Genomic DNA, 24,089 nt, shown 5'->3' on the forward strand with positions numbered 1-24,089 from the left:
TCCTGTTACTTCATCACAGTGTTGTCACTGTCGTCTATCTTAAAGTCACTTGGAAGTCTATCTTCTTATGTCTATCAAGTGCCGTGAACCAGAGTCTATTACATCAGATAGGAAGGAAAGGAGAGGCCTGCGGCTGGGTAAGATCAAGACTCACCAGCACTTACTGAGTACTCACCGTGTGCTTGGCACTTTATGTTTTCATGTAATCCTCACAGCTGCCCAGTGAGGTTGGCACTACTATTTTGAGTGATGGGAAGCAGAAGCCCTAGAAGTGACGCAAGTTGCCTGTAGGCACGCACTTGGGCAGTAAGTGGCAGAGCGAGGATTTGAGCCCTAGGGGCCTGGCTCTGAGTCCTGAGCGTCCGTGTGCCTTAGGTCTGTGGGTGGCAGCCTGTGCCAGGCGCCAGCCTCCCCTGGGACTTTCTGGCACCCCCCGTGCAGCGGGCAGTGCCAGGCCTGAGATTTCAGCCTGCACCCCTGCAGCCGCTCAGCCCCACGCCCCCCTTGTTTCTGAGTGAGCCCTGGAGCCGCGCCGCTGGACAGCACCCTGCTTTTCCTGCACTCCTGCCGGCCTGGAACGCAGCGCTTTCTTCCCTCCGTGCCCTCAGCCGAGCCCTGTGCTCCTGGCGCAGCTGGAGCTCCGGTGCCCCCGGACAGCTGTGCGGGGCGGCGGCCACACCGGGAGCTGGCGTGCGTGTGGTGGACATCGGCGGGGCCGTAGGCTTCCTGGGTCGCAGGCTTCCTGGGTCGCGGTTCCGCATCCTGGTCACCAGAGCGGAACTGGATGTGGGACTTGCTGCCCATGCCACGGGGGGAGCCCTGTTTCACTCCTGCATGTCTAGCCATCTGGGCTGCGTCTGGGAGAGCCCTCTGCAGGGCGTCTTGTGGGAACCAGGAACTTCACATGGGGCCAGTCAGCCTCCTTCTGGGGACCCAGGTCTTGACTGCTGATTTCCCTAGTGTGCTGAGGCGGGCTGTTCAGCCTGGGTAGCAGCCAGGGCTGTGAAGCCAGCAGGTGGAGCAGGGACCCCTCCTGCCTCTCTTCTCTTCTCCCGCACTGTTCCTGCCTTGTTTGCATAACATTTCAAACTTAAAGTTGCAGGAGCAGCACAAGGAGCTCCTCTCTCCCCTTTTCTCAGATTCCCCCAGTGTTTGTGTTTTGCTCCTTCTATCCTTCTTTCTATGTAGGTATCTATGGCTTCACCAATCTGTCTGCACACACCTATTTGCATTTTTTCCTGAATGCTTTGAGAGTAAGCTGAAGACATCATGCCCTTTTTTGTACCCCTACAGACTTCAGTGTGTATTTCCTAAGAATAAGGATGTTCTCTTGCAGAACCACAGTATGATACCCGAATCAGGAAATTGAACATTGATTCACATTGTTATCCAGTCCACAGTCCATATTCGACTTTCAGTTGTCCAGATAATGCCCTTTATAGCCATATATATATACATATATATATATATATATATATATGTATGTATACATATAAAGTTTTTGTGTGTGCGGGAGGGGATATTTCAAAGGAACTATGGTCTAAATTTCTATCTCATAAGCCTCTTTAAGAAAAAATGTTTCTGAAAGTTAGAATGCTCATTGTGAAAAATTTGGAAACTACAGAAAAATAAGAGAACGGGAAAATAAAAATCATTTGTAATTCCAGCAGAGGCTTAGCACCCGGCTGGGTAAAGGGCTTGCAGAAAGGTGGGTGTGGAAGGCTTTCACTCAGGGTGACCTGGTCACCCAGACCTACATCCCAGACACGCAGGGCAGGAGCCCATGCTGTCCTTGGGCAATGGGGAGGAGTAGGTTCCCTGTCTGGAGTAGAGAGAGGGGAGCGTTTTTCCTGCCCCTGCCCACCTCTTGAGCGGTTGCCCACCTGAGCAGGTGAACTTAACCACCTCGGGGTTGGGGAGGGTGGAGATCATTAGTAAATACCTAGAACTTGTTCAAGACTTGAAATGTTGCAGGTCCTCTCTTGTCCGATATATACCCCTGACTTCCTAGACTTAGCAGAGGAGGGAGGATGGGCATGGGCCTCAATCCAGAGAAATGGCGCTGGCCTCTTGGCAAATATCTTGTGGTTATTTAACATGCTTGTTAGGCTTACCTATTGTTGAACCTCTTGGACCCCTGCTAGCAGGCCAGTGGAGAAATGGGAGGTGAAATTCTAAATTGTGAATTTTGCTCTTTGTCAGTGACTGTGCTACCGAAAAGTTCCTAGGGGAAGGTTTTAAAACTTTTCTAGAAGTGTGGATCTTGCTCCTGCATTTCATTTATCCAGACTGCCCTCTTTGTCATCACCAGCGATAACTGAAAGGAGCTCACGTTTTCCTGGCCTGGAAAGGGTCTTCGCTGAGTGAATCTGGGATCTGGAATGGTTTTGTTCCAAGAAGCTGCTATCGCCTTTTCCATGGCTCCCCATCCTTTATACCTCAGTTTCCCTGAGCTGTAAACCTACATTATGTGTGAAAAAGGGCTCCTGAAGGGCGTGATCAAAAGCCTCGAGTATTTTTCCATGTGTTTATTTTTTCTTCTCCTGCACCAGACCCTCTCCTTGAAGGAGCTGGCCTTGAGAGTGACACGGTGGGCAGCCACCCAGACTGTGGACACCCTGCTGAGGCCACGGAACTCCTAACCTGGATGGGCCAGGACCGGAGGGCTGCTCTTCAAAGAAACCCTTTGAAGTGCAAACATTTCCTTTCCTGAAAAGAAGGGAAATTGAAATGAAAACCTATTGTTCTGTGCAGACAATGTTCTCCTGGATCAAAGAGGGAGTGAGGCTTATAAAGGGAGATTCACAAATGAGACCTTAATGTGGTACGTGGTGACAAAGGTGTTTGTGCGTTGGTGTCCACTTCCCAGGCTCTGTGACTTGGTAAGATTGTATTTTTCTCCCCCACCTAAGGTCCTAAATCTAGGTTTTTCATGCTATGTTGAACTATGTCTCTTGTTTGTGTTTTTGTCTTGTGGTAAGCATTTAGAAACATCTTTTGGTAAATTATGATACCGTCCAGGATGGAATATTACGTAGCCAATGAAAATGGCATTTTCTTTTTTTTTTTAAAGATTCATTTATTCATTTTAGGGGGGCAGAGGGGCAGAGGGAGAGAATACCAAGCAGACTCCCCACTGAGTCTGGAGCCCAAGGTGGGGCTCGATCCCACGACCCTGAGATCATGACCCAAGCCGATACCAAGAGTTGATGCTCAACCAGTTGAGCCACCCAGGTGCCCCGAAAATGGCATTTTCAAAGAATACTTGATCTTATGGGAAAAACTTTGCTGTTAAAAGTGAAAGTAAAGTCTGGATGTAGTTTTCTGTGTTCAGTATTATCTTATCTGAGATATATATATTTGCACAGAAAGGAAACACTGTTAAAATTGGACTTTGGTTTGTTCACTGATTTGTATGTAGCATCTAAAATAGTGCTCAACAAATACTTGTTGAATGAGTATTTTCATAGTAAAATAATACTTTTTTATTTTTATTTTTTTTAGAGAGAGCGAGTGCAATTGGGGAGGGGTGGGAGGGGCAGAGGGAGAGGGAGAAAGAATCGTAAGCAGGCTCCAGGCCCAGTGTGGAGCCTGATGTGGGGCTCGATCTCACAGCCCTGAGATCATGACTTAGGCCAAAATCAAGAGTCGGACACTTAACCGACTGAGCCACCCAAGTGGCCCAATAAAACAGTAGTATTTTAAAGGAGGAATGTTCTTGGACTAAATAGTAATATTTTGGCAGGTGGAAAGAACAATAAATTATTTTAAGTTTCTATTGTACTTCTGCCCTGGCATCTCAGTTTGGGGTTTATTTTGTTTTTTGGTACAAATATGTTCCACATTTTGTACTTTGGTACAAATCATACTGTGACTGAGTGACTTTGACATTTCTAGTTCTGGAATAATCCTCTCCTGTTGAAATTAGAGTATCAGAATGTTAAATTTTTCCTGGGTTGGCTATTAGGCACTTTCACAGATGGGGTAAAATCATATTTTTTCACATACTCTGTAGCCGATGTACCATTGGAGCAGCTCGTCCTGTCCTGTTGTTGACAATTTTTGCCTGGTTTGTCCAGGATGTCTCATCTTTGAGTATTAATACTACCATGAGACACTGGCTGTACATTGTCCTGATTTCTAATTTATAAGTTCTTTGAAAACACGGCTCTCATCCTTACCTGCAGTATAGGTTACCTTTGAAAATGGCTTTAGTCTTGGTGGTTTTTTGCGGGGAGGGTGAATGTTACAGCCACCTATACCTGTCCTAGGTGAGATCATTTCACTCCTCTCACAAGGACACAGGCACTTAGTTTTCAGAGCTGTGTTGGCAGCCTTTCTACCATGCCGTCCACAGCGGGGTTCTAGAAGCCTGGTCTTTGGGAAGGCTTTCTACGGGCCGTTGGGGATCAGGCTGGTGGCACCACACACTGGTTCTCCTGAGGGTGGCGGCTTTCAGTCTCCTGCGGCTGCAGTCCCCAGGAACAAATCAGTTTACACCGTGATCGAGTACACACACAGGGACATACATATCTATAGATTAAAATGAAAGTTTGCATGAAACATTACCCATTATTGTACCTGCGGTGCATTCTGATAATTTTTATTCTTTTCTATTGCATGCTTTATTTTTTTTTAAAGATTTTATTTATTTATTTGACAGAGAGACACAGCGAGAGAGGGAACACAAGCAGGGGAGTGGGAGAGGGAGAAGCAGGCTTCCCACGGAGCAGGGAGCCCGATGCGGGTCTCGATCCCAGGACCCTGAGATCATGACCTGAGCCGAAGGCAGATGCTTAACAACTGAGCCACCCAGGTGCCCCTTCTGTTGCATGTTAAAAAAAAAAAAAGTCCTGGTGGCAACTTGCAGTTTGTAAACACTGTTAGGCTTGGGCATGCCAGCCTGCGAACCCACCTGCCACTCCACCTTGGTGGCCCAAATTTCAGGTTTGCTGGGCTGGGGCATGGGAGGAATTCTCTGTCCAGACCGGTTTGGACAAAGGCAGTCGGGGATAGAGGTTTCTTTTCGTGGTGATTTGAGGGTTTCTAACTGAAGTGGACATTCTTGTTGGTGATGATTCCCAAGAAGTTGAAGAGGGACACAGGGCAAGACCTGTGTGAGTTCCTGGTGTGGTTTCCTGCTGATGCAAACAGGGTGGACTCTGTCTTTCATTCCCTCATGTGCTGGTGATTTTGAAGGTGGCCTGGTTAGGCTATGTGTGGTTTTTCAGAGATGGCCCAAACGTTTGTTAATTTTAGCACTTTGAAAAGTCTTTTTTTGAGTTTATTTATTGTGAGTTGAGGCAGAACCTATCTGAAAAATGAGCCTTTCAGAGTTAAGAATTTGTGGGAAGAAGAGGGAGAAAAGATACTATAATAGAAATATTAATTTTGGACTCTCAAATCTGATGGATTAAAATTGAACAGTATTGAAAATAAAATATTAGTAATAGCAACCATATCATTAAATAGTTTTCCTTGAAAAGTTTGAATGGATTTTACATAAACTTAAATCTTGCTTGAGAATCATTTGAATTTTTTCTTGCTTAGAAAATAAATATTTTTTAGGTAACAAGTCTGTGTATATAATTCTTTTTTTAAAAGAATTATTTATTTGAGAGAGAGCACAAGAGCAAGTTGGGGGAGGGGCAGAGATTCTCCCCCTGAGCATGGAGTCCCATGTAGGGCTCAATCCGAGGTCTCATGGGTCCTGAGCTGAAACCAAGAATTGGACGCTTAACTGACTGAGCCATCCAGGCGCCCCTGTGTATATAATTCTTAAAACAATTGTAAATCAAGGGAATTGATTCTATGGACAAGAGCATAGTAACAGAACAGAATCAGAACAAGATAAATTGCCTACTTTGTTGAAACATTGTACAAATATCTGTCCTTGTTTCTTGTAAACTTCTTTTATTTATTATGCTTCTCAATAATAATAAATTTATTGTAAGAATTCAGAGTACTTAGTTTACAGTCTTTGAAAAATTCATCTGTAAGAAACAAATATTACCACCACTACTGATACTATTAGAGAAGAATCCTCATGTACTTGATTTTATGCTCTTATATATGTTAATATTATGTGACAGAGGGGATAATCTGTAACTGTAATTGCATAACATATCCCTCATAAATCTATAACCTCAAATTTGTAGTAGCTAGTTTTGTTTCAGAAAAAAAACACTTGTTGGAAGACATTTCTTTCTTTCTAGAGGGCAATCTTGGGTGATATTAGGCAAGAACACTCATTAATTCTTTGAGTAATCTGAATTGAACTGGGAAGAATGTCTCACAGGTCTCAGAGTTGGATACAGTTGGAATTTTAGAAATTATCAGGTGTAGTTTGTGGCAGGATTCAGGCCTAATTACTGAAAGACTCTGTCAGGTCTGTGGTCTGATGAGTCAGGCAAGGGAATTGCCACCCTAGATTTCTTGGGTGATTTTGAGTGAGGGCAGAGGCTGGGGAGGAGAACATACTCTGCAGAAAGTCCCATCACATTCCTGTTACTTCTGGCTGGCTGCTAACTGTATTGCCTTGAGGATCTGCAAGGGAGTTCTTGCTGAATCACCCCAGAGAGCCTTTGAGCTGGTGGGAGGTTTGGAGCTTCTTAGGGGTGTTGGCTCCCCTGCAGGGGTCTCTTTCCAGCGAGGTATGGGACTGTGCAGATGAAGGAAATACCATTTGCCCTAGAGAGACAGTGGGAGCAAGGATAGAGGGAGGGGGGTGATCCCTCCATCCTGATGCTTTGTGGGAGCAAGCAGCACTGCCCCAAGTTCAAATGAGTAATGACTCAGAAATTGTGGTTCTCTCCCCTTGTTCTAGAATTGCTTTTTTTTTTTTTTTTTTTTAAGATTTTATTTATTTATTTGTCAGAGAGAGAGAGAACACAAGCAGGGGGAGTGGCAGGCAGGCAGAGGGAGAAGCAGGCCCCCTGCTGAGCAAGGAGCCCGATGCGGGACTCGATCCCAGAACCTGAGATCATGACCTGAGCTGAAGTCAGACACTTAACCAACTGAGCCACCCATGTGTCCCTAGAATTGCTCTTGCCACTAGACAAGAGCTGCTCTTGAGCTAATAGGACTTTATGGCCCACTGTATTATGCGTGTGGGCATGGATATAGGCTCCTTTAAAATTCTGTGGCCTGAAGCCATAGCCCTGCTAGGTCTAGACATCACAAGAGGCCCGCACCTACAGATGCAGTTGTACACTAATAAAATAAAAATTTAAACCTAGGGACGAGACTAACCATGTCATATTTTGTAGCACACAAAGCAAGAGACTTCGACTGTATTGTGTATGTTGGATGTATTTTGCAATATGTCCCTTACTTATTACTTTTACTCTTCCATCACTGTCTAGAAATCATGGAGGTAGGCACACACATGTGGATTGGGCAGATGTAATAGGGCAGGCATTAAGGAGAAAGAAAAGGGATGCATTTCAGTAAGTATGTAAGTTAAATAACTCACATAATGTAATAGCGCCTTTCATAGCCTAAGGTCAAACTTCAGGAAGCTATAAACTACCTAGACCAGTACACACACACAGATCCTTCCCTGGGGATCTCCCTGAAATGCAGATCTGATTCAGCAGGTCTGGGGTAGGCATTTCTAACCAGCTCCTGGATTCTCTTGGATGAGCAGGCATCTGTCCAGTGCTAGAACCTGGAACTAATCAAGGAGACCTAAGCTCCCAAGGACAGTGCCTGGGCCCATTTGTCTTTGTGGCTCCAGTACCTGGAGGAGTCCCTGGTATTGAGTAGATGCTCAAAAGATACCTTTTCAAGAGCTCAAGCAGTTGTTGTCCCAGAGCCCATAGGCTTCAGGGCGCCTAGGATGGAAGGGGTGTGGGGGCCCGTTGGTGTACTCATTTCTGACCAGCCTGTTATCTGTTTACAGCCGACTGCAGATAGGCAGTGGTAAGTCAGACTGCAGAGGTGGGGCTTCTAACCCTGGGGAGAAGTGATAGCCGACGCCCTAGCAGTAGGAAGGCGGCAGAACAACATAAAAGGTGATGCAAGAAGTAAATAACCACTGTGGTTTGGGATACTTGAGCAGAGAGGCCGGCAACCCTCCCCATTTCAGAAGGTCTGTGTATGTGACCATCTGCAGCTCTGTACCTCAGTTTCCCCATCTGAAAAGTGGGGAAAGTTACAGTTCCCCCACACTGTAGACTGTGTTGAGGATTAAGTATATCAAGTGAGTTTAGAATATTGCCTGATATTCAATAAATGTGAGCTATAGATTTTATATCAGGGTTGGTATATTAAGGGTTAAGCTTCAGCCATCAGGGAGGTTTCTGCCAAGTGAGAAATCCAGTTCCAGAGGCTGCACATACATGTGTTATTACTTTGCTGGTAAAGGAGTAGGTGTAAATTAACATGCAAAGCGATGCCTCCAGAAGGCTGGGGAGTGGTGCAATGGGCTCAGGAGAGGTTCCTACTTGTTCTCTCTTAGTCAGGAAATTCTTAATGCAAGAGATGAATGTCAGGCGCTTTCTAATTAAGGGACAGGGGGAGACGTGCCAAGGGATGGGGCATGGCTGTGCCAGAGTGGGAATGGGAGGCGAGGTTCCATGTCCCCTGCTCAGAAGACCTTAACCCAGGATGCCACTTAGCAAAGGAGGGCATGTGTTTGGGTGGACGCTCAGGTGTTGAAGCCCCCTTGCATTTCCTTGTGTTGGTTCTGAGCAGTTGTAGATAGAGATGGATGGCTGAAGGTGAAATGGGTGCTCAGGCTTAGATCCCGTCCGCCTCCCAGAGGCGCTGGGCTTGGCCAAGGGGAGAGAATTGCCTTTGAATAGTCGGGGAAGAACTTGTTTTGATAGTCATTCGGTTAGAGGCTTTGTCCTTAGTACACGTGTTGGCATCGGGGCATTTAAAGTTTAAGAAAGAAGGCAAGCATGACAGTTTCTCAGAAAGCTTTGATATGGTCCTATTCTCCCATGTTTCACTGCAAATGCTGTGAACATCTCCAGAAGTCCTCTGAAATTCCTTGATCTGAGTGGTATTCTTGCACCTATTCACAGGGGAGAAAAAGGGGCAGGGGGAGAAGCCAAGGGAATAGAGTGTTATTAAATTCAGTGTATATGATTTTTATTTTTGCTGTGTTGCCTGGGTTCCTTAATTCATATGCTTATGAGAAGTCTTTCTGTCAAATGGCATATAGAAACATCATTTACATTTTTCTATAAAATTTGAAAGTTGTCATCACTTCTGTAAACACTTGTGAGCCAAGACTGGACCTTCTTGGGAGCTCCGGGGATGGCGGTGGTGACGATGGGGTCAGGGCCTTGGGGGGGACTGACCCGTGCCTGTGCTCCGTGCCCTTTGGTCGTTTCTGCCTTTGGCCTTCCACATTTGTTTCCTTTATAAAACCCCATGATGGCACCGTTTCTTTGGGACAGTCAGGTTTTATTTATGGCATCTCACACAGGAATGTAGAGGGTGGTTTCTAATCAGCCTTTTTACACTTTTCAGTCTCGAGAAACCTGCACAGTCTTTATTTGTCTCACCACATGTTAAGATGAGCAGCTTACATGGGTGAAACTTTGCAGTGGGGCCTGTGAATAATCACTCTGCTCGTTAGCTCTCATCAGGTTGGCAGAGATAGGTCTGTCTAGCTCAGCAGAGCAGCCAGGCAAGGAAATTAAGACATGTTTTAAGGTGTAAAAAATGCCTTGTAAAGGAGAGGGTTATGGCATCCGGCGCAAGTTCCACTCTCCCTGCACGTCTGTGTGTTGTCTGAACACAACAAGGGGTAACTTGAGGAATAGGGGATGTTTTTATTAATGTGCAAGGAAGTCAGATGTGGTAGAGGGGCAGCATGGGCTCTAAACATGGCTTGATGAAAGGTGCTTAGCTCCTGGAGCCCTTAGTCCTTTGCTGCCTAGCCACAGGGTCCTCCTGGGGATTCATCACATCTTCCTCTCCAAGTACCCCCGCTTGCCGCTCCCCCATCAGTTAGACATGGCCTAGAAGTCCAGAGACCTCCATGCCACTGGCCTAGCCATGGACTAATGTGATCCTGGGCAAGACTCAGCACTGAGGGCCACATTTTCTGCTTTTGGATTCAGAGAGATTGGATTAGGATACTGTCTTTGGGGGTTCCAGCCCTTAGCAGGAAGTTGGTGACATTCCACGATTATGGAGCTACTAAAGAGCTCCATGTGGCTTGATGTCTATACTATAAAAGTAGGTGTGGAGTGGGAATAGTGGTAATCTGCTATAGTAGAAAACAGAAAGTGTGGTGTTAGGTTGGTGCAAAGATCTTGACTCAGAAGTGTCACCTTGCCTGTATTAGCTCAGATATGATGAGCGGGGCCCCTCGTGCAGCCAGGGGAGCACAGTGGCTCCTGTAAAAAAAAAAAAAAAAGTACCTCGTAACCAGCATCCACCAGACTCCCACCCGTTCCCCCTCAGGAATGCTCCAAAACAGCCTGTGCTGGACAGAGTTGTGTGTTCTCTAAGTGCACCTCTGGAAAGAGGGAGCAGTCTTGGACAAGTGTTTTGCGGTCCCATGCTGTGCTGGTGGATGTTTACCCGTAGACAAGGGCAAGAACTTCCTAGCAGGGGCAGCCGGTTGCCGGTGTCAGGAGCTTGGCCGCAGTGTCCGGTTGTGTGGGGCGTCTCCTGCGGAGGTTTTGGAATGTCGGGATAGGCCATGAGAAGCTTCAGTCCCAAACTATCTCACCAGGGAAGGAGCTTGAGAGAGGTGATTTTTCAAAGGACTAGCCAGCCATACCCGTCAAAACATACACAGACCCCATCAAAGGAAGAAGTAAGCAAGCTGGCCCATGTTAACCCACCCAGCTTGAGTTCGGCATGAGCCCTCAGCAGCAGCTGCGGCGAGAGTGGGCTTCTGCTGGAAACGGTGTTTCTGCAAAACCCTTGCCGGTGTTCTTGCTTCTGCTTCTCCCCCACCTTCTCCACAGTGGAATGAAGAAAGAGGTCTGAAAGGGAAGGGGCAGGGTCTTGTCTGCTACCAGGTCCCGCATGCAGAGAAAAGGGAATATGTGACTCTTTTTAAAGTTTGCTGCTTTGGCGGGCTGGGACAGTGAACAGTGTGGGGGGTATCGAAGGGTCACTGCTTTTCCAGTAGTGGTGAATCTTCACGGAGCACGGAGCGCCTGACTTCCAGGAAGAAATAGCAGTTAAGAGCTGATGGTCCCAGACTCACATTGCTCTCTGCTCGGGAGCAGCCTTCCCTTTGCCGCTGCTCCTCAGCCCTCGCTGTGTCCTGGGGTAGACTGGCTTAGGGACAGATGGTGGGACACCCGGCTCCTTTCATGGGCTCCCTTCTTCAGGGCGTTCTGCTCAAGGTCCTTTAGATTTGCCTTAGTGGATGCGATCCGGCTGATGACAGAGCTTTCTTAGTTAGACGTGCAGATGTGTGTGTACAAAAATAACACCGGTGTATTGAACAGCACACTCAGCTGTGCCACCGAGTTCACGCAGGGTTCAAAGGAGGACAAAGGATGGCAAATAGTCAAATTTGCAAAAAAAAGACTTCACTTGTACAGCTGAAGTTCAGATGTCTTAAATATCTGCTCTCTGGACAGAAATCCGATAAGGGTTGTATTACAGAAGAGGGGAAATTTCTAGTCTGCAAATCCCAAAGAAGCCTTTGCTTTTGTTCGGGAATGGAGGAGAGTTTGTAAGAGGGTTGACTGGAAGATCTGGGACTGCCCGGTGTGGCAGTGCCAAGGGAAGGAGCCGTGATCAGAGTTTGAAACTCCCCAGAGGCCATGGCAAGGCGAGCCGCAGATTCATCAGCCAACTCTGGAAGTCAGAGATTGTCCCTTGTCAGGACATTCAGATGTCTTAGAATTCGAAGCAAATAGTGCTTTCTGCTGCTGGTAACAAATTGACAGAAGCAGAGGGAGGGGAGGCAGAGAAGGGAAGTGGGCTCAAGAAGAAAGTGGTTATTGATAGTTGGATGGAGCCAGGGGTGTTTGGATTTTATCACCAATCTTTTACAAAGGCTATCATGGGACATGCCTGCTCACAAAGCAGGCTTTGTGGCCAAAGACGGGACTCTTGGCCACAGTAACCAAGTTTGACCGAGATGTTATTTCTTATGTTCTTGGCTCTCCAGAGCTGGGCTGCGTGGCATTTCGGAGAGGAGCAGGACAAACTTGGGGCCTAGGGTGCCCATCCGAGTTGTCTTATTTACATTCTGTGGTTCTTGTAAAGTGAGTCGCAACCCCAAGGTGGACACAACCCCCTCTTGGAACCAAATTCCAGGAGACCCCCTGCCCTCTCTGGGTGTTTGCTTCTACCCTGTGCTCCCTTACCTGGGACCTGAGAGGGCCTCGCCCACACAGGCAGCGGCGGCCCTGCGGTTGGTGCCTGGTCCGCACTTCTCCGGCTGCTCCGTGTCCTCCACACCCTCTCCCACCCCCAGTGTGGTGCTTGTAACTGGCTTGTGCATTTGGCTCCAAATGTGGGAGCCCAGTGAGTGAGTCGCCCTGCTCCGGCTAACCCTGACCACGTTGGGTGGGAGTGTGGAGTTAAGAGCTGGAGTCTGCCCAGGCCACTGGCCAGAGCTGTGTAGAAAGCCCAGGAGGCTATCAGGAGCGGTCCGCCCTGGAGGGAGGTGGCCTCAGAGAAGAGGCCCAGGGAAAGGGGAGCCTTCAGCCCCATCTGACCGTCAAGTTCACGGTCCCTTTAACCAAAGCAGACCCACTGCAATGGACATTACAAGACAGGACAAGGGCTTCCTCTGACTTAGAGCTACCTGGATGGGCCTTGGTGCCCGACAGACCTGGGTTTCGGCTCTGGCTCCACTGGGCACAGGGCCCTGCTCCAAGCCTTGCTCTGCTCATCGTTCAGACAGACACCAGCTTCCAGGGCATCTGAGAACCCAGGGAGTGGCCGACCGGCGCTCCCGGCTCGCAGCTCCATACTTAGCAGTCAGGTGGGAGATGTTCGTTCCCTGTGTATATCACTCCCCAGTTTTCCGTTTACCTTCTAATGGTGGTGAAGATGGTGCATTTGTTGTCCAGAAATGCACACCACAATATATACTCCTCTCCCAAGGTTGTTCAGCAAATGAACAGGTAAGGACCATCAATGCAGGTCCAGCAGACAGCCCCGAACATCTCAGCTCCCTTCCAACTTGGACACTCTTCAGTGCCACAAGGTATAGGTTTGACTCGAAGGTGGTATTGTTGATGTCAGCCTTGGGAAAGAAAGCAAGGAGAATGTGGGACGCCGGGAAACAGGTCAGTTGCATTAACTAATTCCTAGCTGTGAGAAAATTGGCCAGTCTTAGGTATCTGAGGTAGTTGGTGGCTCTTTCTACCTGCAGAATGCATTTTATTTCTTGCCTCTGCCAGTCTTATGAGTTTATGCTCTTACTCACGGGGGCAGTAGGCAACATTAAGCATTAATGATGTTTGGTGACGATTAATAGTTAAAAGGTGTATCTTCGGCTCTGTGAGGAGCTGTGGGTCCTTCTCTGGAAGTTCCAAGGCAGTGGCAGATGGCCGGAGCTGGTGCCCGTGTCCTCCTCAGGACAGAGGTCTGTCCCTTCGGGCCGACTCTGAAAAAGTTAGTACTGAGAACATAGACCCCATTTGGAATTTACATCTTTCAGGCATTGGTACGAAAAACCTTTGATTTTAATCTGCATGTAAACTCCCTTTCAGCTTAAGTCTTTTAACTCGGTCATAAAATACCTAGAAGTCTAGCAGCAGAGGCATAGAGTGTTTGTTTTATGCCAAGAATTAGCATGTCCATAAGCTAAATACAGCTTTCACTTTGTCCAGGCACGAGTTTGTTTGTAATTTCTTAATTTGGGGCCTTGTAGCAGAGTGGAAAGTTCCACAGTAGCAAAGCAAATAAAGGGTTGGTTCTTTTTAAAAATTCGAAATATACTGTGGATTTATCCTAAGTTAGAAGGAGTATATAGTATTCTTTATATAAAAATATATGTGCCCCCCCCCCCCCTTTTTTTTAAGTTTATTATTTTGGTAAGGCGTCCCTGGGATTTCTTCCAGCATAGATCAAGGGAAATTGGTGCAGGGTTGAAAATACTTTTATGTTTAAATAAGAAAATTGTGTTGTTCTTAGATGTTTGTTTGATTAAGCGCTCCCATAGCTGAAGAACAGTTACAGCAGTTACATAAAGGGGCATAGAAAAAAATGCATTCTGAACTAGACTCACTTTAGTTTGGGAGGTGGTAGCCTTTCTTCTCTGCTTTATTTATGTGAATCTTAATGTGTGCTTCATGTGTTAGCTGGTGTTTTTGTTCCTTTGTTTGGGTTAGGCCCAGCACAGATACTTGTGATTACTACCACAAATAACCCTCTGCGGACAAACGAAAGAGCAAAGACTGTTAGCTACTGTGGTGACTGCCACGCAGTGTTAAAATTGACCTCAGACTTGCATTTTTGATAATCATATAAGATCTCAGATTTTTAAAGCAAGCTCTTTGAGAAGTATAGAATTCATTCATTCATTCAGCAAATATTGCTTGCGTGCCTGTAGGGGCTAGCACCGAGTTACCAAAGTGCTTGCCCTTTATGGGGCATAATTCCTTGGGGTTCCCTGCAGATACTGTGAAGATGCAAGCAGTTGGCTGAGAACCCTGTTTTTTTTAATGATGAAACCAACTAGAGTGAATGTCGTGCTCTTCCCACCTACTTTGATCTGAAAACTAAGCTCTTACTACTATACCAAAACTGCTCACAGTTGCCTCTTTTTCTAATTAGATTCAGTGATCTGTCATCATTCCTCACCCCCGTTGTCTCTCTGAAATAGTTAATGTGGTTGGTCGTTCCCTTTTCCCGCAGACTCTCTCTTTTTCTGGGTCTGTGGCAGGAGGCTCCCTCCATGCACAGCGTGTGAGGGGGGAGTCACCACTCACTGCGGGGACTGTGGAAGAGCCTTTGTGGAGAGGCAGTTTGATGGCCGTGGGCAAGGAGGGTATTTGGTGGGGGTGAGGTGTTCAGGCCTGAGCCGTCAGCACCAAGCTAGGGTTATCGGATTTATCAAATAAAAATAGTGGATGCCTAGTTAAATTTGAGTTATAGATAAGCAATGGATGCTTTTCTAGCATAACTTTTTTGGTTTTACACTAAAAAGAAGTATTTGTTGGCAGATTTAGGACACAATTATGATACATTTAGAACATACTTACGCTAAGGCTTTATTCTTTGTTTGCATGAAATTCAGATTAACTGGGTTTCCTATATTTGACCTGGCAACTCTCTGCCAAGCCAGCACCAAGACCCTCGTGTTGTGGCCTCTGGCACCTTTGAAGGGTGAGGGTGTGGCCGGCAAGGAGACGCATGGAGCCACACTCCTTCCTTCAGAGAGTCCCATCTGCTTGTGGACTCTTCCTGGAGCTGTTCTTTTCCTCTTCACTCCCTCCTTAGCCTCCCAGAATGTGAATGTTCCCCCACAGTCTCTTACCGGCCTTGTTGTCTCCCAGGGAGCTCTGTCCCTGTCAGCACTCCCCTCTCACGGAGAAGCCCCATCCGGAGCCGCCATGTCAGACTCACACGCCCAGCTGCTTGCGGGCAGTCCCATGGGCTCAGCTGGACACACCGTTTTGATCTGAGGGTATTTTGACTATGTGAATATACACATTTTCATATACACAGTATCATCACATATAAATTGTTGATGAAACTATTTCCCTGAGTGAACTTCAGTTTAAGTCAGTTAAGTTTTTTGGAGCACCGATAAACCACTTGAATTTTCCATTTTTTCTGAAAATGTTCTCATCAGGGTAAATTATTTTCCATTTCCATTTTCAGGAAAGGTTTTCTGCATCCGTCAGCCCTTATCCGTAGCAGACTTTACTCAGTGTAGCTTCTGCTGCTGTGTGTTCTGCGCCTCTTGTTCCTTCCAAGTCTGGAGGATCTATCCTAGATCACATTTTGCAGAGTTGAATTTTTATACACCGAATTGGCCTCTGTCCGTTGTGTGTTCATGTTAATTCTCTCTAGATGGTCTGTTTGGTCTACCATATTGCTAATTCTCTTCTCTTACAGGCTTCTAACCTGTTGGTATATTACGAACGGGGGCAGAGAGAGACTGGTGGGCTCAAATGGTCAGGGCCACGGCGCCTCGCGTGGGCCTCACCCTCACCTCAGTCCCGGTGCTTCCAAACCCAGACTTGGGATTCGCCACCCAAATGTGTTTTTCTTGACATCACTTCTTGAGGAATCCTCTGTCTCCCTGTCAAGCAGGCTTGAGCTTTTAGAGTTCACTTTGACTTGCTGTCATCCCCTGCCTCTAATAGTCATTTATTGTGTCCTGTTGACCCTCCCTTCCCCTCTGGCACATGCCTCTTCCTTTCTAGTCCCACTCCTGTGGTAGTGACCTCAGCAGTGGTGGCTTTCGGCTTCCCGGCCCTTCGGAAATCCTCCTGCGTGTTCTCTTGGTATGTTTTTCCGTATTTCCTTTCACCCCTGTTAAATGACAAGCCCCCCAAGGGCAGGGACCCCGTAGCTTTCTCCGCGCCCTGCAGTTCCTCACAGAGTGCGCAAGCAGCACAATGCTCAGGAAGTCCTCCTGCATGAAGGGCCTGGGCCTGGGCTGGAGGACAGGACTTCTCAGGGCATGAGTGTGCCCCAGCAGGAGAGCCGGCGGGCCAGCCGTGGGCCTCCTCACCTGCCTTTGGCACCTGGTCCCACCGCCCACAGGTAACCTCAGCTCTGGGAGCTGCTGCCTGCCTGGCCGCTGGCCGGCTGGCAACCGTCCCAGCCACATTTCACTTTGACCTTTTCTTTGAAGAAGGGTTTTGAAGCAACATTGTACGCGTAAAGGTCAACAAAGAAGAGTGGATGATACGCTGACAGAATGTGAGTTAAAAGGCAGGAAGTGAGGCTGCTTGATATGACCAGGTTGGAGGGGATGAGCAAAAAAAAAATGCCCCTGAAATAATTCTTTAATCATTTGTCTTTAGAGACGTAAAGTGGGACATGGAAAACAAACATTTCCATTCAATGTATACACAGTTCGGCAAAACAAATAACTGGGCTTTGTGAACGTCCAGACCTCCTGGAAGGAGGAAAGCGGCCTCTTGACTGGGCGTCTTTCCCCGCCTGAGTTCAGAGTGGAAGAAATCAGAGGAGCCGCCCCTGTGGTAGAGCAGGTAAAGCAGAATGTTTTATTTTTCTAAATGAAAGCGAAAATTTCCAGATTTGGCCCAGGAGCCAAACCGATGAAAAGGTCTCTGGGTGGCCTGGTGTCATCTGGGGGAGTGACCCTCAGCCTGCTCCAGATGACCTGCTGACTTTTAAAGGAGCGCTCACCGAGCGTTTCCCAGAGCCTGAATGACACTGGGAGCTAGGACACACTGGGAGCTAGGACGGCTGTGGTCACTGCTACTGTGGTCACACGCGCTACAGAGGACATCCGTCTTAGTGCTACAGAAACTTAGTGCTACAGAAAGGATATTTCAGTCTTCCAGAATAAAAATTAGTGGCTAAAAACTCAGTTATTATTAATTATATTGTTTATATAAAATTCATGTATCTTATATCCGTTGGTCATGTTTATCTTTTTAATAGCCTTAAGCCAATTTTAAGATTTCTAGGCAACAGCCCTGAAGTCTTTTACCATCTGAATTAGGGTAGATAGAAATAAATCAGGGGTGCCTGGGTGGCTCAGTCGTTGAGCATCTGCCTTCGGCTCAGGTCATGATCCCAGGGTGCTGAGATCGAGCCCTGCATTGGGCTCCCTGCTCGGCGGGAAGCCTGCTTCTCCCTCTCCCACTCCGCCTGCTCCTGTTCCCTCTCTCGCTGTGTCTCTTTCTCTCTGTCAAATAAATAAATAAAATCTTAAAAAAAAAAGAAATCAGACAATCACCTTACTTTTATGTTTTCAGCTACATATTTGTCTAGTGCCTTGTCAATGACTGAATACCTTTATATTATAAAAGTGCAGTTATTTTGAGTACTTAATCTTCACATTCACTTCATGAGTTGGCTATTAATAAGATCTCTTGTAAATTAAGAAGCTAATAAAAATAATAGCAAACATATAGCTCTTACTATGTGCTAGGTGCTCTTCAGTGCGTTGCACATATTAATTCATTTGAGCCTCTCCCAAACTCTGAAGTAGCGATGATTACCATTATCCATATCTCGCAGAGGGAAAAAATGGAATCCAGTCTTATGTGAGATTTTAATTTCTACCTCGCCTCTCTGTTCCTTGATTCTCACAGTAGGGAGAAGGCAGGGATGGGGTGAGGTGTAGGTGAGGTAAGCAGTACCCTTATCCCAGTTTTCAGGTGGAACAGAAGTCAAATGACTTGCCCGTGATTGCACAGCCAAGGTCAGGCAGGGCTTCTGATTCCTCAGATCAGTGAGCAGGTGTAAAATGGGACATAGGAAAAAATTTTTCCCCGTCCAGTATGCCTTAAAATCAATAATGGAGCTTGATAGGAGTTGCCAGGCCTTCCCAGGCCTTCCCACCCAGGTGCAGGGAGCCCTGGTATTCTCTTCCACGCCAAGTTCATGGACAGAGAACGTTCAGAAGAGGGACCACTGCCCACAGCAGCCATTTCATTTTATGCCGTAAAGACATGGTGAATGCACCTGCCTAGGGATTCGCGGTCAGGTAGGAGGTACTAGATAGTTTGCTTTGCTGGCCGGTCCAGGTAATATGATGATGTGCATGAGCCTGTGAGGGAGCTTCCCTGTTACTTCAGGAAACTTTCTGTGCCCGGCCCTGGCCGCCTCCTTCTTGTTTCCTGATTTGTATAATGTGACGGGGCTGGCTGTGGATAGACTAGAGGGTGGCCTCGCTGTGTTGTTGGCAAGGGCACCATGGGTGGGGGTGGGCAGGGGGTATTGCTGGTCAGCCACAGAGGTGGCTTCAGGTGGGGACTTGGCCGAATGAAGAGGGTTTGGGGCGACTCCTGCACAACCACTTAGAGCTCTGACAAGCACCACAGACTCTCTCTGAGGCTCAGTTTTCTCATTTATAACATGAGGATTGATTGTTGATCTGTTCGTCGGAAACACTGAGCACAGTGTCTGTGACATACCAGCTGCTCAGATTTTATTAAATTAAGTTGAAGACTTAAAAAAAAAAGCCTTTTTATAACGTGGTGTGTTGTTATAACTAATCACTAGAATCTCTCTGGGCATTTTTGAGACCACGCGAGGTCTCGGGCAGCTCAGGAGCGGCTCACTTTGGAGGAAGAGGGTGGATCATCAGGTGGTCCAGGCGCCGTCCAGCTGTGCAGTTCCATAATAGAGGCTTTGTGTTCAGAGTGGGCCTGGACTGCCCACATTCCCGAGGTGGCAGAAGCAGCTGCAGACGTCCAGAGCTCACTGCCCCTAAGGCTGGAATCATCAGGGCCCCTGCAGGGAACAGATGGCACTCTCAAGCTCGGTATTGGCGGTGAGTTGAGTAAAGCAACTGTTTACAGAGGCAGGGCCAGGGTTAGGGGTGGTCTGACTGTGTTAGTGGCCTGGGGTTGCCAGGGGGCCCTGAGGGGCCCAGCACCCTAGGCCTGGAGAGACAAAGGAGGGTTTGGTGACCACAGCTGTGGGGGGGCATCTTCCGTCACAGAGCCTGTCTCCTCCTGCTGGCCCCAGAGAGCTCAGGGTGCACATAGGTGGGCTCCCAGTATGTAGTGAGGAGGGTGGAGGGTGGCTCGGGGGCAAACAGAAGAGGAGGTGACTTCAAGCGTTGGAGGACGAAGACCATTTAGGTGAGTTGTGTATCCTCACGTTTTGGTTTGCTTTAGATAAGACTCAGTTCTTAAAATGTGGTTCAAATGATTGGACAGAGGCCCATTTTGAAAGCATTTAAACTGATGGCTTCTTTGGTAAAATTCCTTCAGTTACTTAGAATCCTGAAGTCCTGCATGCAAGCGCTTCTAAGTCATTCAGTGTGTTTGGATTTGGGTTGCCTCACTGGTCAAATAAAGGGATGGGTTAGATCAGGGCTTAGCAAACTGATCTATAGAGAGTAGGTAGCAAATGTGTTAGGCTTTTGGGGCCAGATGTGGTATTTTGAATAATAATCTTTCTCTTCCTCTTTTTCCTCCTCCTCCTTTAAAAAAAAAAAAAAGAAAATTTAACTGCAAAATCCACTTTTAACTTGGGATCAATACAAAAGTGGGCCACGCACCATAGTTTGCCAACTCATGGACTGGGTCTCTGTTTCCCTCAGCACAGTGTGTGTGCCCTGTGTACAGTTTTAGGGAGTGCACAAACATTGTTATCTAAATAGTCTGGAGCTCACCACCCGTACGACTATAGCCATCAGGGTCCCTGCAGGAAACAGACAGCACATCCATTGGGTAATGGAGATGAGTTTAATATTTGAGTTCAGATCATTTTGGTGGTCCTCCATTTGCGAGTAATACAAAGCTTTCTACAAAAAATAATTAAATTACGGAAGAGGAGGATTCCTTTAAGGAAGGATATTATAAAGAACAGTACGCATGCTACAAAGATACAGCACTGTATCTTTGTATACTCAGGAAGGGGGTGTGAGAATAGATGGGTTTGGAATGTATTAGATTGTCTTGGGACTCTTTGCTGGCGCTGGCATTTCTTGATGAGTTCTTATTTGGGAACTATTTTACATAGATGAAAATGTTCTCAAGAAGTGCCTCAAGAAGAAATTTTGTGTAAGTTAATGGGAGAAAACAAGAGAACAGAGCCATTTTTCAGTTGAGCCCCGACTGATATACATGGCAGGTGTGTCTGGTGCCCCACCCGCCTTGCTCCCCTCTCTGCCGGGGTGAAAGGTGGGAGCCCTTTGGAGTCATAACTTACTCCCTGCACTTTCAGTTTCCGTCACTGTTCCTATATAGAATTGCAGCGACACAGCCAGCTATTTAGCCCCAGGAGAACAAATTAAGTCTATCGAAGTACAGAAATTCAGAGGCCAAGGCTTGCAAGTGCTTGCTTAATTCCCTTTGGTAATCACTGGGCTGGCGCAGGCAGGCTCCACTTTCTTGGACCTGGGCCACTCTCCAGGCCACATCATTTGTCTTCATAGGCTTCTTCAGAGCTGCCGCAGGGTCGGGGACACGTCCTCGGGAGGATAGGGGCGGGCTGATACCTGCCTGCAGTGAGTTGTACCCAGGGCTTGTAAATGCCCAGGAGAGTAGTATGAACTCACTTGTCAGGTGTGCCCAGGCAGACAAAGGACTGCCACCAAGCCTCATGAGCATTCCGAACATTCAGTGCCGAAAGTATCCCGAAATTTGTTTCCCGTACATTTTTCTTTCCAGCTCCCCAAGTTGGACATGTCTTTTCCCTGCCTCACTGGTGATTTATCTGTCCTGGTAGCACACGTTGATGATCTTTGGAAGTTCTGTGCTAGTGCTGAGAGACCTTACTGGGTTTTTTTACTGCCTGATGATCTTTTACTTCTGATCAAGAAGTAAAAGCCTTCCCATGTTCTCTGAGATCCGGGCCACCTACGCACAGAGTGAGAGGCGTTTCCCCTGTATCCCATTGGAGCTCAAAGCTTAACTAAGTATATTATTTAACGGACTGCACTCTTGCTCAATTTTATTATTCTGTGCCCTGTCACGATGAAGTATCTGTGCGCTGTGTTACACCTGGAGCTTACGTTTGCAGTGGAACAGAACGAGAAAGACCCAGTGCTTGCAGGGAGGGTGTGTTAAATAGGACATAATTTCACATTGGTGAAGCGCTCACAGCAAAATGTTCCATATAATAAGCGGCTTGTGTAAGGAGGTGGAGCTCCCCTTACCAGCTGCAACCAGCGCTATAATTATTGATTTCTGGGTGGGGGGAGGTGGTAGATTTTGACTTGAGGTGGAGTTAAAGTATGTGGACAAAGTGCTGCTGTTACACGGGACTTGCACAGAAATCCTGGAGTCTGCCTTGGCACCATTCATAGAAAACCGTGCCGCAGTCTCTGGTGGATTGGGCTCCTCTTAGCTTTAAATTTTTTTTAACAGCTTTATTGAATACAATTTAATACCATAAAGTTAATCCATTTAAAGTATAAATTCAGTGGTTTTTATTATATCCACAGTTAAGCAACCATTCGCACAATTTTAGAACATTTTCATCACCGCTAAAAGGAAGCCTGTATGCATTAACAGTCACTCCCCATCCCCTCCTCCATCCCCGTCCCAGCCCTGGGCAGCCATTAATCCACATTCTGTCTTTATTTGAGACATTTCATGTAAACGGAATAACACAATATGTGGCCTCTTGTGACTGGCGTCTTTCACCTAGCGTGCTGTTTTCAAGGTTCATCTGCATGGTAGCATGTGTCCCCGTTTCACTCCTTCATATGGCTGAATAATACTCCATTGTATAGATATTTTGCATTTGATTTATTCATCACTTGGTGGACATTAGGGTTGTTGAACCACTTTTTGGCTATTCTCAATCATGCTGCTGTTAACATTTGTGTACGAGTTTTTGTGTGGATATGTGTTTTCATTTATCTTGGCTATATATCTAGGAGTGAGTTGCTGGGTCATAAGGAAAGTATGTTCAATTTTTTGAGGAATTTTCTTAGTTTTTTAAACTGTATTTTTATTGTACATTTTGAAGCGTACATTTCAGCGGCATTAAGTACATTCACGTTGTTGTGCAACCATCACCGCATCCCTCCCCATAGGTTTTTATGAAACAATCAGCACCGTCTCTTGCCCCAGAAAAGAGAAGTAACTTTAACTTTGACTTGGCAAAGGGACGGGTTAATGAAAAGCCAAGTCACTGCCTTTCGAAAGCTAGCATAGGTGAAGGGTCCTTGGCCCAAAACCATAGGGTCTGTCTGCATGGATGCTACTGCTTTCTTTTTTATTTCTTTTAAAGATTTATTTATTTATTTTAGAGAGAGAGTGTGGTGGGGAGGGGCAAAGAGAAAGAGAAACCCAAGCAGACTCTGTGCTGAGCATGGAGCCCACTGGGGCTCTATCCCACAACCCTGAGATCACGACCTGAGCCGAAACCAAGAGTCAGAAGCTTAACCAACTGCACCATCCAGGTGCACCAGATGCTACTGCTGTAAAAAAATGTTGGTTAAGAGCAGCAGTAGGGAGAGGTGGGTAACTTGAAGAGGCTGCCCAAGAACTGGGAGGAGGAGAACTAGAGAGGTGGGCTACTGCCAGCATTCTCTGGGGGAGCCCACTGGGTGTCTTGGAGTGACACCATCCTTCCCAGACACCTCTCCAGGACACACAGCATGAGTACAAGAGGCTTATTTTCCTGCCTGGCCCCTTACAGGTGGCCTAAGAGAATCCTGAATATAAGGGATCATGTGTTACATTTACTGAGTCTCAGGAGAATGTACCAGTGTAGGGTCCAAATATGTGTGTGTGTTTTTGGGGGGATCCATCATAGAGCTAGAAGAGATCTTGGAGAAGGTTTGCATAGACTATGGACAGCAGAGCCCCGACTTCCCTTCTGTCCGTGCCCTGGCGGGCTGGCCCCCTTGCCCTCTCGGGACCCCCTTGTGCTGTTCCGCACCTCCAGATTTTCCATGCTCTGATTTCCACGGGGAGTGCCTACCTTCCTCTCTCAGCCTCGCCAAACCTTCACCTTGGCCGCTGCCTCCCCTGATCCCTCCATCCTGGGTCTTTTGCTCTGAAATTCCCCCATGTCTCCTTTCTCTGCTGCTCATTTGGAGAACACCCTGTGGTTTTTGTATTGTATTTGTACGTTTTATGAGTACCTCTTTTTTCAATAATATGCCACTTCCTCACTGGCAACGACTGTATTTTATTAAACTCTTTGGGTTCAGTTACTCGCAGAGAGAAACATCAAATGTCCAAAGTCAGGGTAGGTGCCACAGTCTACCCCTGCAGCTTGTTAGTGAGATAATTCTTTTGAAATATTGACAAACCATGTAATTAAGAGCTGATTATTCACACATCAAACAATTGTTCACTTCAACTGGAGAATTTCTTAAAATAGCAGCTCCCCCTGGCTGCATTTATCTATTTGTATGGCTCATTAGCTATTTGGTGGAGAAATTTCAAAACGCCAACCAGGAGCCAGTGCATTTGCAGAACAGGATGAAATGAAGGCGGAGTATTTCTTTCTTTCTTTCTTTTTTTTTTTTTTTTTTTAAGATTTTATTTATTTCACAGAGAGAACGAGATAGCACAAGC

The 24,089-nt window shown here is 46.8% G+C and overlaps 1 protein-coding gene across 9 annotated transcripts in view; it reads left to right on the forward strand.

The window, feature by feature from the left end:
- SLC7A1 (solute carrier family 7 member 1) overlaps window positions 1-24,089 on the forward strand; it is an 86,035-nt gene that overhangs the window by 5,559 nt on the left and 56,387 nt on the right. For 2 of the 9 annotated variants that reach the window (XM_036080409.2, XM_036080406.2), the window contains exon 1: window positions 2,802-2,882. The exons of 5 other annotated variants lie outside the window; for them this stretch is intronic. The gene's annotated coding sequence lies outside the window, so the exon portion shown is untranslated. Of the gene's footprint in view, window positions 1-2,801; window positions 2,883-24,089 lie in introns of those variants that run through there. 2 more of the 9 variants (XM_036080410.2, XM_036080408.2) reach the window with 1 other exon arrangement.

Source organism: Halichoerus grypus, chromosome 4 (genome assembly GCF_964656455.1).
Source record: "Halichoerus grypus chromosome 4, mHalGry1.hap1.1, whole genome shotgun sequence".
Taxonomy (NCBI): domain Eukaryota; kingdom Metazoa; phylum Chordata; class Mammalia; order Carnivora; family Phocidae; genus Halichoerus; species Halichoerus grypus.